Source organism: Ochotona princeps, chromosome 17 (genome assembly GCF_030435755.1).
Source record: "Ochotona princeps isolate mOchPri1 chromosome 17, mOchPri1.hap1, whole genome shotgun sequence".
NCBI classification, from domain to species: domain Eukaryota; kingdom Metazoa; phylum Chordata; class Mammalia; order Lagomorpha; family Ochotonidae; genus Ochotona; species Ochotona princeps.
The window spans coordinates 42,347,768-42,362,294 of record NC_080848.1 but is presented as its reverse complement, the minus strand read 5'-3'; positions in this window follow the sequence as shown (position 1 = coordinate 42,362,294).

The following is a 14,527-nucleotide window of genomic DNA, read 5'->3' as shown; positions in this document are numbered from 1 at the left end:
ACATGCGGGTTTCACATGCCACCAACTCCACATTCGCAGACAACTTCAGCGCCAGAGCCGTTTTCCGATAGCCCTCAATGCAAAGGCTCTAGACGCAAATATTGGTGTGAGAGCTAATTCAATCAAGGAAACACTGCATGTAGGTGAAGGGCATATTGAAGAAGAAGCAGCCGAGTGGTTCTTGTGGGAGAACAACTCCATTTGGCTCACTAACTTCACACACCATCAGGCTTCCAAGCAGCTCTCAAGGAAACTCACTTTTCACACTCTATGCTTAATGCCCTTTGAGTGCATTATCTAAGAATGAACCTGGTAGAGCATCGCACACAAACCAATGCTCCACATGCGGGTTTCACATGCCACCAACTCCACATTCACAGACAACTTCAGCACCAAAGCCGTTTTCAGATAGCCCTCAATGCAAAGGCTCTAGACGCAAATATTGGTGTGAGAGCTAATTCAATCAAGGAAACACTGCATGTTGGTGAAGGGCATATTGAAGAAGAAGCAGCCGAGTGGTTCCTGTGGGAGAACAACTCCATTTGGCTCACTAACATCACACACCATCAGGCTTCCAAGCAGCTCTCAAGGAAACTCACTTTTCACACTCTATGCTTAATGCCCTTTGAGTGCCTAGGAATGAAAGAAGCTTGGTAAGCATCGCACACAAACCAATGCTCCACATGCGGGTTTCACATGCCACCAACTCCACATTCACAGACAACTTCAGCGCCAAAGCCGTTTTCAGATAGCCCTCAATGCAAAGGCTCTAGACTCAAATATTGGTGTGAGAGCTAATTCAATCAAGGAAACACTGCATGTTGGTGAAGGGCATATTGAAGAAGAAGCAGCCGAGTGGTTCCTGTGGGAGAACAACTCCATTTGGCTCACTAACATCACACACTATCAGGCTTCCAAGCAGCTCTCAAGGAAACTCACTTTTCACACTCTATGCTTAATGCCCTTTGAGTGCCTAGGAATGAAAGAAGCTTGGTAAGCATCGCACACAAACCAATGCTCCACATGCGGGTTTCACATGCCACCAACTCCACATTCACAGACAACTTCAGCGCCAAAGCCGTTTTCAGATAGCCCTCAATGCAAAGGCTCTAGACGCAAATATTGGTGTGAGAGCTAATTCAATCAAGGAAACACTGCATGTTGGTGAAGGGCATATTGAAGAAGAAGCAGCCGAGTGATTCTTGTGGGAGAACAACTCCATTTGGCTCACTAACTTCACACACCATCAGGCTTCCAAGCAGCTCTCAAGGAAACTCACTTTTCACACTCTATCCTTAATGCCCTTTGAGTGCATTATCTAGGAATGAACCTGGTAGAGCATCGCACACAAACCAATGCTCCACATGCGGGTTTCACATGCCACCAACTCCACATTCACAGACAACTTCAGCGCCAAAGCCGTTTTCAGATAGCCCTCAATGCAAAGGCTCTAGACGCAAATATTGGTGTGAGAGCTAATTCAATCAAGGAAACACTGCATGTTGGTGAAGGGCATATTGAAGAAGAAGCAGCCGAGTGATTCTTGGGGGAGAACAACTCCATTTGGCTCACTAACTTCACACACCATCAGGCTTCCAAGCAGCTCTCAAGGAAACTCACTTTTCACACTCTATGCTTAATGCCCTTTGAGTGCATTATCTAGGAATGAACCTGGTAGAGCATCGCACACAAACCAATGCTCCACATGCTGGTTTCACATGCCACCAACTCCACATTCACAGACAACTTCAGCGCCAAAGCCGTTTTCAGATAGCCCTCAATCCAAAGGCTCTAGACTCAAATATTGGTGTGAGAGCTAATTCAATCAAGGAAACACTGCATGTTGGTGAAGGGCATATTGAAGAAGAAGCAGCCGAGTGGTTCCTGTGGGAGAACAACTCCATTTGGCTCACTAACATCACACACCATCAGGCTTCCAAGCAGCTCTCAAGGAAACTCACTTTTCACACTCTATGCTTAATGCCCTTTGAGTGCCTAGGAATGAAAGAAGCTTGGTAAGCATCGCACACAAACCAATGCTCCACATGCGGGTTTCACATGCCACCAACTCCACATTCACAGACAACTTCAGCGCCAAAGCCGTTTTCAGATAGCCCTCAATGCAAAGGCTCTAGACGCAAATATTGGTGTGAGAGCTAATTCAATCAAGGAAACACTGCATGTTGGTGAAGGGCATATTGAAGAAGAAGCAGCCGAGTGGTTCTTGTGGGAGAACAACTCCATTTGGCTCACTAACTTCACACACCATCAGGCTTCCAAGCAGCTCTCAAGGAAACTCACTTTTCACACTCTATCCTTAATGCCCTTTGAGTGCATTATCTAGGAATGAACCTGGTAGAGCATCGCACACAAACCAATGCTCCACATGCGGGTTTCACATGCCACCAACTCCACATTCGCAGACAACTTCAGCGCCAAAGCCGTTTTCAGATAGCCCTCAATGCAAAGGCTCTAGACGCAAATATTGGTGTGAGAGCTAATTCAATCAAGGAAACACTGCATGTTGGTGAAGGGCATATTGAAGAAGAAGCAGCCGAGTGGTTCTTGTGGGAGAACAACTCCATTTGGCTCACTAACTTCACACACCATCAGGCTTCCAAGCAGCTCTCAAGGAAACTCACTTTTCACACTCTATGCTTAATGCCCTTTGAGTGCATTATCTAGGAATGAACCTGGTAGAGCATCGCACACACACCAATGCTCCACATGCTGGTTTCACATGCCACCAACTCCACATTCGCAGACAACTTCAGCGCCAAAGCCGTTTTCAGATAGCCCTCAATGCAAAGGCTCTAGACGCAAATATTGGTGTGAGAGCTAATTCAATCAAGGAAACACTGCATGTTGGTGAAGGGCATATTGAAGAAGAAGCAGCCGAGTGGTTCCTGTGGGAGAACAACTCCATTTGGCTCACTAACATCACACACCATCAGGCTTCCAAGCAGCTCTCAAGGAAACTCACTTTTCACACTCTATGCTTAATGCCCTTTGAGTGCCTAGGAATGAAAGAAGCTTGGTAAGCATCGCACACAAACCAATGCTCCACATGCGGGTTTCACATGCCACCAACTCCACATTCGCAGACAACTTCAGCGCCAAAGCCGTTTTCAGATAGCCCTCAATGCAAAGGCTCTAGACGCAAATATTGGTGTGAGAGCTAATTCAATCAAGGAAACACTGCATGTTGGTGAAGGGCATATTGAAGAAGAAGCAGCCGAGTGATTCTTGTGGGAGAACAACTCCATTTGGCTCACTAACTTCACACACCATCAGGCTTCCAAGCAGCTCTCAAGGAAACTCACTTTTCACACTCTATCCTTAATGCCCTTTGAGTGCATTATCTAGGAATGAACCTGGTAGAGCATCGCACACAAACCAATGCTCCACATGCTGGTTTCACATGCCACCAACTCCACATTCACAGACAACTTCAGCGCCAAAGCCGTTTTCAGATAGCCCTCAATGCAAAGGCTCTAGACTCAAATATTGGTGTGAGAGCTAATTCAAGCAAGGAAACACTGCATGTTGGTGAAGGGCATATTGAAGAAGAAGCAGCCGAGTGGTTCCTGTGGGAGAACAACTCCATTTGGCTCACTAACATCACACACCATCAGGCTTCCAAGCAGCTCTCAAGGAAACTCACTTTTCACACTCTATGCTTAATGCACTTTGAGTGCCTAGGAATGAAAGAAGCTTGGTAAGCATCGCACACAAACCAATGCTCCACATGCGGGTTTCACATGCCACCAACTCCACATTCACAGACAACTTCAGCGCCAAAGCCGTTTTCAGATAGCCCTCAATGCAAAGGCTCTAGACGCAAATATTGGTGTGAGAGCTAATTCAATCAAGGAAACACTGCATCTTGGTGAAGGGCATATTGAAGAAGAAGCAGCCGAGTGGTTCTTGTGGGAGAACAACTCCATTTGGCTCACTAACATCACACACCATCAGGCTTCCAAGCAGCTCTCAAGGAAACTCACTTTTCACACTCTATGCTTAATGCCCTTTGAGTGCATTATCTAGGAATGAACCTGGTAGAGCATCGCACACAAACCAATGCTCCACATGCGGGTTTAACATGCCACCAACTCCACATTCACAGACAACTTCAGCGCCAAAGCCGTTTTCAGATAGCCCTCAATGCAAAGGCTCTACACGCAAATATTGGTGTGAGAGCTAATTCAATCAAGGAAACACTGCATGTTGGTGAAGGGCATATTGAAGAAGAAGCAGCCGAGTGGTTCTTGTGGGAGAACAACTCCATTTGGCTCACTAACTTCACACACCATCAGGCTTCCAAGCAGCTCTCAAGGAAACTCACTTTTCACACTCTATCCTTAATGCCCTTTGAGTGCATTATCTAGGAATGAACCTGGTAAGCATCGCACACAAACCAATGCTCCACATGCGGGTTTCACATGCCACCATCTCCACATTCGCAGACAACTTCAGCGCCAAAGCCGTTTTCAGATAGCCCTCAATGCAAAGGCTCTAGACGCAAATATTGGTGTGAGAGCTAATTCAATCAAGGAAACACTGCATGTTGGTGAAGGGCATATTGAAGAAGAAGCAGCCGAGTGATTCTTGTGGGAGAACAACTCCATTTGGCTCACTAACTTCACACACCATCAGGCTTCCAAGCAGCTCTCAAGGAAACTCACTTTTCACACTCTATGCTTAATGCCCTTTGAGTGCCTAAGACTGAAAGAAGCTTGGTCAGCATTGCACACAAACCAATGCTCCACATGCGAGTTTCACATGCCACCAACTCCACATTCACAGACAACTTCAGCGCCAAAGCCGTTTTCAGATAGCCCTCAATGCAAAGGCTCTAGACGCAAATATTGGTGTGAGAGCTAATTCAATCAAGGAAACACTGCATGTTGGTGAAGGGCATATTGAAGAAGAAGCAGCCGAGTGGTTCTTGTGGGAGAACAACTCCATTTGGCTCACTAACTTCACACACCATCAGGCTTCCAAGCAGCTCTCAAGGAAACTCACTTTTCACACTCTATCCTTAATGCCCTTTGAGTGCATTATCTAGGAATGAACCTGGTAGAGCATCGCACACAAACCAATGCTCCACATGCGGGTTTCACATGCCACCAACTCCACATTCACAGACAACTTCAGCGCCAAAGCTGTTTTCAGATAGCCCTCAATGCAAAGGCTCTAGACGCAAATATTGGTCTGAGAGCTAATTCAATCAAGGAAACACTGCATGTTGGTGAAGGGCATATTGAAGAAGAAGCAGCCGAGTGGTTCCTGTGGGAGAACAACTCCATTTGGCTCACTAACATCACACACCATCAGGCTTCCAAGCAGCTCTCAAGGAAACTCACTTTTCACACTCTATGCTTAATGCCCTTTGAGTGCCTAGGAATGAAAGAAGCTTGGTAAGCATCGCACACAAACCAATGCTCCACATGCGGGTTTCACATGCCACCAACTCCACATTCACAGACAACTTCAGCGCCAAAGCTGTTTCCACATAATCCTCAATGCAAAGGCTCTAGACGCAAATATTGGTGTGAGAGCTAATTCAATCAAGGAAACACTGCATGTTGGTGAAGGGCATATTGAAGAAGAAGCAGCCGAGTGATTCTTGTGGGAGAACAACTCCATTTGGCTCACTAACTTCACACACCATCAGGCTTCCAAGCAGCTCTCAAGGAAACTCACTTTTCACACTCTATGCTTAATGCCCTTTGAGTGCCTAGGAATGAAAGAAGCTTGGTAAGCATCGCACACAAACCAATGCTCCACATGCGGGTTTCACATGCCACCAACTCCACATTCACAGACAACTTCAGCGCCAAAGCTGTTTCCACATAATCCTCAATGCAAAGGCTCTAGACGCAAATATTGGTGTGAGAGCTAATTCAATCAAGGAAACACTGCATGTTGGTGAAGGGCATATTGAAGAAGAAGCAGCCGAGTGATTCTTGTGGGAGAACAACTCCATTTGGCTCACTAACTTCACACACCATCAGGCTTCCAAGCAGCTCTCAAGGAAACTCACTTTTCACACTCTATGCTTAATGCCCTTTGAGTGCCTAAGACTGAAAGAAGCTTGGTCAGCATTGCACACAAACCAATGCTCCACATGCGAGTTTCACATGCCACCAACTCCACATTCACAGACAACTTCAGCGCCAAAGCCGTTTTCAGATAGCCCTCAATGCAAAGGCTCTAGACGCAAATATTGGTGTGAGAGCTAATTCAATCAAGGAAACACTGCATGTTGGTGAAGGGCATATTGAAGAAGAAGCAGCCGAGTGGTTCTTGTGGGAGAACAACTCCATTTGGCTCACTAACTTCACACACCATCAGGCTTCCAAGCAGCTCTCAAGGAAACTCACTTTTCACACTCTATGCTTAATGCCCTTTGAGTGCCTAGGACTGAAAGAAGCTTGGTCAGCATCGCACACAAACCAATGCTCCACATGCGGGTTTCACATGCCACCAACTCCACATTCACAGACAACTTCAGCGCCAAAGCCGTTTTCAGAGAGCCCTCAATGCAAAGGCTCTAGACGCAAATATTGGTGTGAGAGCTAATTCAATCAAGGAAACACTGCATGTTGGTGAAGGGCATATTGAAGAAGAAGCAGCCGAGTGGTTCTTGTGGGAGAACAACTCCATTTGGCTCACTAACTTCACACACCATCAGGCTTCCAAGCAGCTCTCAAGGAAACTCACTTTTCACACTCTATCCTTAATGCCCTTTGAGTGCATTATCTAGGAATGAACCTGGTAGAGCATCGCACACAAACCAATGCTCCACATGCGGGTTTCACATGCCACCAACTCCACATTCACAGACAACTTCAGCGCCAAAGCTGTTTTCAGATAGCCCTCAATGCAAAGGCTCTAGACGCAAATATTGGTGTGAGAGCTAATTCAATCAAGGAAACACTGCATGTTGGTGAAGGGCATATTGAAGAAGAAGCAGCCGAGTGGTTCCTGTGGGAGAACAACTCCATTTGGCTCACTAACATCACACACCATCAGGCTTCCAAGCAGCTCTCAAGGAAACTCACTTTTCACACTCTATGCTTAATGCCCTTTGAGTGCCTAGGAATGAAAGAAGCTTGGTAAGCATCGCACACAAACCAATGCTCCACATGCGGGTTTCACATGCCACCAACTCCACATTCGCAGACAACTTCAGCGCCAAAGCCGTTTTCAGATAGCCCTCAATGCAAAGGCTCTAGACGCAAATATTGGTGTGAGAGCTAATTCAATCAAGGAAACACTGCATGTTGGTGAAGGGCATATTGAAGAAGAAGCAGCCGAGTGGTTCCTGTGGGAGAACAACTCCATTTGGCTCACTAACATCACACACCATCAAGCTTCCAAGCAGCTCTCAAGGAAACTCACTTTTCACACTCTATGCTTAATGCCCTTTGAGTGCATTATCTAGGAATGAACCTGGTAGAGCATCGCACACAAACCAATGCTCCACATGCGGGTTTCACATGCCACCAACTCCACATTCACAGACAACTTCAGCGCCAAAGCCGTTTTCAGATAGCCCTCAATGCAAAGGCTCTAGACGCAAATATTGGTGTGAGAGCTAATTCAATCAAGGAAACACTGCATGTTGGTGAAGGGCATATTGAAGAAGAAGCAGCCGAGTGGTTCCTGTGGAAGAACAACTCCATTTGGCTCACTAACATCACACACCATCAGGCTTCCAAGCAGCTCTCAAGGAAACTCACTTTTCACACTCTATGCTTAATGCCCTTTGAGTGCCTAGGAATGAAAGAAGCTTGGTAAGCATTGCACACAAACCAATGCTCCACATGCGGGTTTCACATGCCACCAACTCCACATTCACAGACAACTTCAGCGCCAAAGCCGTTTTCAGATAGCCCTCAATGCAAAGGCTCTAGACGCAAATATTGGTGTGAGAGCTAATTCAATCAAGGAAACACTGCATGTTGGTGAAGGGCATATTGAAGAAGAAGCAGCCGAGTGGTTCTTGTGGGAGAACAACTCCATTTGGCTCACAAATTCACACACCATCAGGCTTCCAAGCAGATCTCAAGGAAACTCACTTTTCACACTCTATCCTTAATGCCCTTTGAGTGCATTATCTAGGAATGAACCTGGTAGAGCATCGCACACAAACCAATGCTCCACATGCGGGTTTCACATGCCACCAACTCCACATTCGCAGACAACTTCAGCGCCAAAGCCGTTTTCAGATAGCCCTCAATGCAAAGGCTCTAGACGCAAATATTGGTGTGAGAGCTAATTCAATCAAGGAAACACTGCATGTTGGTGAAGGGCATATTGAAGAAAAAGCAGCCGAGTGGTTCCTGTGGGAGAACAACTCCATTTGGCTCACTAACATCACACACCATCAGGCTTCCAAGCAGCTCTCAAGGAAACTCACTTTTCACACTCTATGCTTAATGCCCTTTGAGTGCATTATCTAGGAATGAACCTGGTAGAGCATCGCACACAAACCAATGCTCCACATGCGGGTTTCACATGCCACCAACTCCACATTCACAGACAACTTCAGCGCCAAAGCTGTTTCCACATAATCCTCAATGCAAAGGCTCTAGACGCAAATATTGGTGTGAGAGCTAATTCAATCAAGGAAACACTGCATGTTGGTGAAGGGCATATTGAAGAAGAAGCAGCCGAGTGATTCTTGTGGGAGAACAACTCCATTTGGCTCACTAACTTCACACACCATCAGGCTTCCAAGCAGCTCTCAAGGAAACTCACTTTTCACACTCTATGCTTAATGCCCTTTGAGTGCCTAGGAATGAAAGAAGCTTGGTAAGCATCGCACACAAACCAATGCTCCACATGCGGGTTTCACATGCCACCAACTCCACATTCACAGACAACTTCAGCGCCAAAGCTGTTTCCACATAATCCTCAATGCAAAGGCTCTAGACGCAAATATTGGTGTGAGAGCTAATTCAATCAAGGAAACACTGCATGTTGGTGAAGGGCATATTGAAGAAGAAGCAGCCGAGTGATTCTTGTGGGAGAACAACTCCATTTGGCTCACTAACTTCACACACCATCAGGCTTCCAAGCAGCTCTCAAGGAAACTCACTTTTCACACTCTATGCTTAATGCCCTTTGAGTGCCTAAGACTGAAAGAAGCTTGGTCAGCATTGCACACAAACCAATGCTCCACATGCGAGTTTCACATGCCACCAACTCCACATTCACAGACAACTTCAGCGCCAAAGCCGTTTTCAGATAGCCCTCAATGCAAAGGCTCTAGACGCAAATATTGGTGTGAGAGCTAATTCAATCAAGGAAACACTGCATGTTGGTGAAGGGCATATTGAAGAAGAAGCAGCCGAGTGGTTCTTGTGGGAGAACAACTCCATTTGGCTCACTAACTTCACACACCATCAGGCTTCCAAGCAGCTCTCAAGGAAACTCACTTTTCACACTCTATGCTTAATGCCCTTTGAGTGCCTAGGACTGAAAGAAGCTTGGTCAGCATCGCACACAAACCAATGCTCCACATGCGGGTTTCACATGCCACCAACTCCACATTCACAGACAACTTCAGCGCCAAAGCCGTTTTCAGAGAGCCCTCAATGCAAAGGCTCTAGATGCAAATATTGGTGTGAGAGCTAATTCAATCAAGGAAACACTGCATGTTGGTGAAGGGCATATTGAAGAAGAAGCAGCCGAGTGGTTCTTGTGGGAGAACAACTCCATTTGGCTCACTAACTTCACACACCATCAGGCTTCCAAGCAGCTCTCAAGGAAACTCACTTTTCACACTCTATCCTTAATGCCCTTCGAGTGCATTATCTAGGAATGAACCTGGTAGAGCATCGCACACAAACCAATGCTCCACATGCGGGTTTCACATGCCACCAACTCCACATTCACAGACAACTTCAGCGCCAAAGCTGTTTTCAGATAGCCCTCAATGCAAAGGCTCTAGACGCAAATATTGGTGTGAGAGCTAATTCAATCAAGGAAACACTGCATGTTGGTGAAGGGCATATTGAAGAAGAAGCAGCCGAGTGGTTCCTGTGGGAGAACAACTCCATTTGGCTCACTAACATCACACACCATCAGGCTTCCAAGCAGCTCTCAAGGAAACTCACTTTTCACACTCTATGCTTAATGCCCTTTGAGTGCCTAGGAATGAAAGAAGCTTGGTAAGCATCGCACACAAACCAATGCTCCACATGCGGGTTTCACATGCCACCAACTCCACATTCGCAGACAACTTCAGCGCCAAAGCCGTTTTCAGATAGCCCTCAATGCAAAGGCTCTAGACGCAAATATTGGTGTGAGAGCTAATTCAATCAAGGAAACACTGCATGTTGGTGAAGGGCATATTGAAGAAGAAGCAGCCGAGTGGTTCCTGTGGGAGAACAACTCCATTTGGCTCACTAACATCACACACCATCAAGCTTCCAAGCAGCTCTCAAGGAAACTCACTTTTCACACTCTATGCTTAATGCCCTTTGAGTGCATTATCTAGGAATGAACCTGGTAGAGCATCGCACACAAACCAATGCTCCACATGCGGGTTTCACATGCCACCAACTCCACATTCACAGACAACTTCAGCGCCAAAGCCGTTTTCAGATAGCCCTCAATGCAAAGGCTCTAGACGCAAATATTGGTGTGAGAGCTAATTCAATCAAGGAAACACTGCATGTTGGTGAAGGGCATATTGAAGAAGAAGCAGCCGAGTGGTTCCTGTGGAAGAACAACTCCATTTGGCTCACTAACATCACACACCATCAGGCTTCCAAGCAGCTCTCAAGGAAACTCACTTTTCACACTCTATGCTTAATGCCCTTTGAGTGCCTAGGAATGAAAGAAGCTTGGTAAGCATTGCACACAAACCAATGCTCCACATGCGGGTTTCACATGCCACCAACTCCACATTCACAGACAACTTCAGCGCCAAAGCCGTTTTCAGATAGCCCTCAATGCAAAGGCTCTAGACGCAAATATTGGTGTGAGAGCTAATTCAATCAAGGAAACACTGCATGTTGGTGAAGGGCATATTGAAGAAGAAGCAGCCGAGTGGTTCTTGTGGGAGAACAACTCCATTTGGCTCACAAATTCACACACCATCAGGCTTCCAAGCAGATCTCAAGGAAACTCACTTTTCACACTCTATCCTTAATGCCCTTTGAGTGCATTATCTAGGAATGAACCTGGTAGAGCATCGCACACAAACCAATGCTCCACATGCGGGTTTCACATGCCACCAACTCCACATTCGCAGACAACTTCAGCGCCAAAGCCGTTTTCAGATAGCCCTCAATGCAAAGGCTCTAGACGCAAATATTGGTGTGAGAGCTAATTCAATCAAGGAAACACTGCATGTTGGTGAAGGGCATATTGAAGAAGAAGCAGCCGAGTGGTTCCTGTGGGAGAACAACTCCATTTGGCTCACTAACATCACACACCATCAGGCTTCCAAGCAGCTCTCAAGGAAACTCACTTTTCACACTCTATGCTTAATGCCCTTTGAGTGCATTATCTAGGAATGAACCTGGTAGAGCATCGCACACAAACCAATGCTCCACATGCGGGTTTCACATGCCACCAACTCCACATTCACAGACAACTTCAGCGCCAAAGCCGTTTTCAGATAGCCCTCAATGCAAAGGCTCTAGACGCAAATATTGGTGTGAGAGCTAATTCAAGCAAGGAAACACTGCATGTTGGTGAAGGGCATATTGAAGAAGAAGCAGCCGAGTGATTCTGGTGGGAGAACAACTCCATTTGGCTCACTAACATCACACACCATCAGGCTTCCAAGCAGCTCTCAAGGAAACTCACTTTTCACACTCTATGCTTAATGCCCTTAGAGTGCCTAGGACTGAAAGACGCTTGGTCAGCATCGCACACAAACCAATGCTCCACATGCTGGTTTCACATGCCACCAACTCCACATTCACAGACAACTTCAGCGCCAGAGCCGTTTTCAGATAGCCCTCAATGCAAAGGCTCTAGACGCAAATATTGGTGTGAGAGCTAATTCAATCAAGGAAACATTGCATGTTGGTGAAGGGCATATTGAAGAAGAAGCAGCTGAGTGGTTCTTGTGGGAGAACAACACCATTTGGCTCACTAACTTCACACACCATCAGGCTTCCAAGCAGCTCTCAAGGAAACTCACTTTTCACACTCTATGCTTAATGCCCTTTGAGTGCATTATCTAGGAATGAACCTGGTAGAGCATCGCACACAAACCAATGCTCCACATGCTGGTTTCACATGCCACCAACTCCACATTCACAGACAACTTCAGCGCCAAAGCCGTTTTCAGATAGCCCTCAATGCAAAGGCTCTAGACGCAAGTATTGGTGTGAGAGCTAATTCAATCAAGGAAACACTGCATGTTGGTGAAGGGCATATTGAAGAAGAAGCAGCCGAGTGCTTCCTGTGGGAGAACAACTCCATTTCGCTCACTAACTTCACACACCATCAGGCTTCCAAGCAGCTCTCAAGGAAACTCACTTTTCACACTCTATGCTTAATGCCCTTTGAGTGCCTAGGAATGAAAGAAGCTTGGTCAGCATCGCACACAAACCAATGCTCCACATGCGGGTTTCACATGCCACCAACTCCACATTCACAGACAACTTCAGCGCCAAAGCCGTTTTCAGAGAGCCCTCAATGCAAAGGCTCTAGACGCAAATATTGGTGTGAGAGCTAATTCAATCAAGGAAACACTGCATGTTGGTGAAGGGCATATTGAAGAAGAAGCAGCCGAGTGGTTCTTGTGGGAGAACAACTCCATTTGGCTCACTAACTTCACACACCATCAGGCTTCCAAGCAGCTCTCAAGGAAACTCACTTTTCACACTCTATCCTTAATGCCCTTTGAGTGCATTATCTAGGAATGAACCTGGTAGAGCATCGCACACAAACCAATGCTCCACATGCGGGTTTCACATGCCACCAACTCCACATTCACAGACAACTTCAGCGCCAAAGCCTTTTTCAGATAGCCCTCAATGCAAAGGCTCTAGACGCAAATATTGGTGTGAGAGCTAATTCAATCAAGGAAACACTGCATGTTGGTGAAGGGCATATTGAAGAAGAAGCAGCCGAGTGGTTCCTGTGGGAGAACAACTCCATTTGGCTCACTAACATCACACACCATCAGGCTTCCAAGCAGCTCTCAAGGAAACTCACTTTTCACACTCTATGCTTAATGCCCTTTGAGTGCCTAGGAATGAAAGAAGCTTGGTAAGCATCGCACACAAACCAATGCTCCACATGCGGGTTTCACATGCCACCAACTCCACATTCGCAGACAACTTCAGCGCCAAAGCCGTTTTCAGATAGCCCTCAATGCAAAGGCTCTAGACGCAAATATTGGTGTGAGAGCTAATTCAATCAAGGAAACACTGCATGTTGGTGAAGGGCATATTGAAGAAGAAGCAGCCGAGTGGTTCCTGTGGGAGAACAACTCCATTTGGCTCACTAACATCACACACCATCAGGCTTCCAAGCAGCTCTCCAGGAAACTCACTTTTCACACTCTATGCTTAATGCCCTTTGAGTGCATTATCTAGGAATGAACCTGGTAGAGCATCGCACACAAACCAATGCTCCACATGCGAGTTTCACATGCCACCAACTCCACATTCACAGACAACTTCAGCGCCAAAGCCGTTTTCAGATAGCCCTCAATGCAAAGGCTCTAGACGCAAATATTGGTGTGAGAGCTAATTCAATCAAGGAAACACTGCATGTTGGTGAAGGGCATATTGAAGAAGAAGCAGCCGAGTGGTTCCTGTGGGAGAACAACTCCATTTCGCTCACTAACATCACACACCATCAGGCTTCCAAGCAGCTCTCAAGGAAACTCACTTTTCACACTCTATGCTTAATGCCCTTTGAGTGCCTAGGACTGAAAGAAGCTTGGTAAGCATCGCACACAAACCAATGCTCCACATGCGGGTTTCACATGCCACCAACTCCACATTCACAGACAACTTCAGCGCCAAAGCCGTTTTCAGATAGCCCTCAATGCAAAGGCTCTAGACGCAAATATTGGTGTGAGAGCTAATTCAATCAAGGAAACACTGCATGTTGGTGAAGGGCATATTGAAGAAGAAGCAGCCGAGTGGTTCTTGTGGGAGAACAACTCCATTTGGCTCACTAACTTCACACACCATCAGGCTTCCAAGCAGCTCTCAAGGAAACTCACTTTTCACACTCTATGCTTAATGCCCTTTGAGTGCCTAGGACTGAAAGAAGCTTGGTCAGCATCGCACACAAACCAATGCTCCACATGCGGGTTTCACATGCCACCAACTCCACATTCACAGACAACTTCAGCGCCAGAGCCGTTTTCAGATAGCCCTCAATGCAAAGGCTCTAGACGCAAATATTGGTGTGAGAGCTAATTCAATCAAGGAAACATTGCATGTTGGTGAAGGGCATATTGAAGAAGAAGCAGCCGAGTGGTTCTTGTGGGAGAACAACTCCATTTGGCTCACTAACTTCATACACCATCACG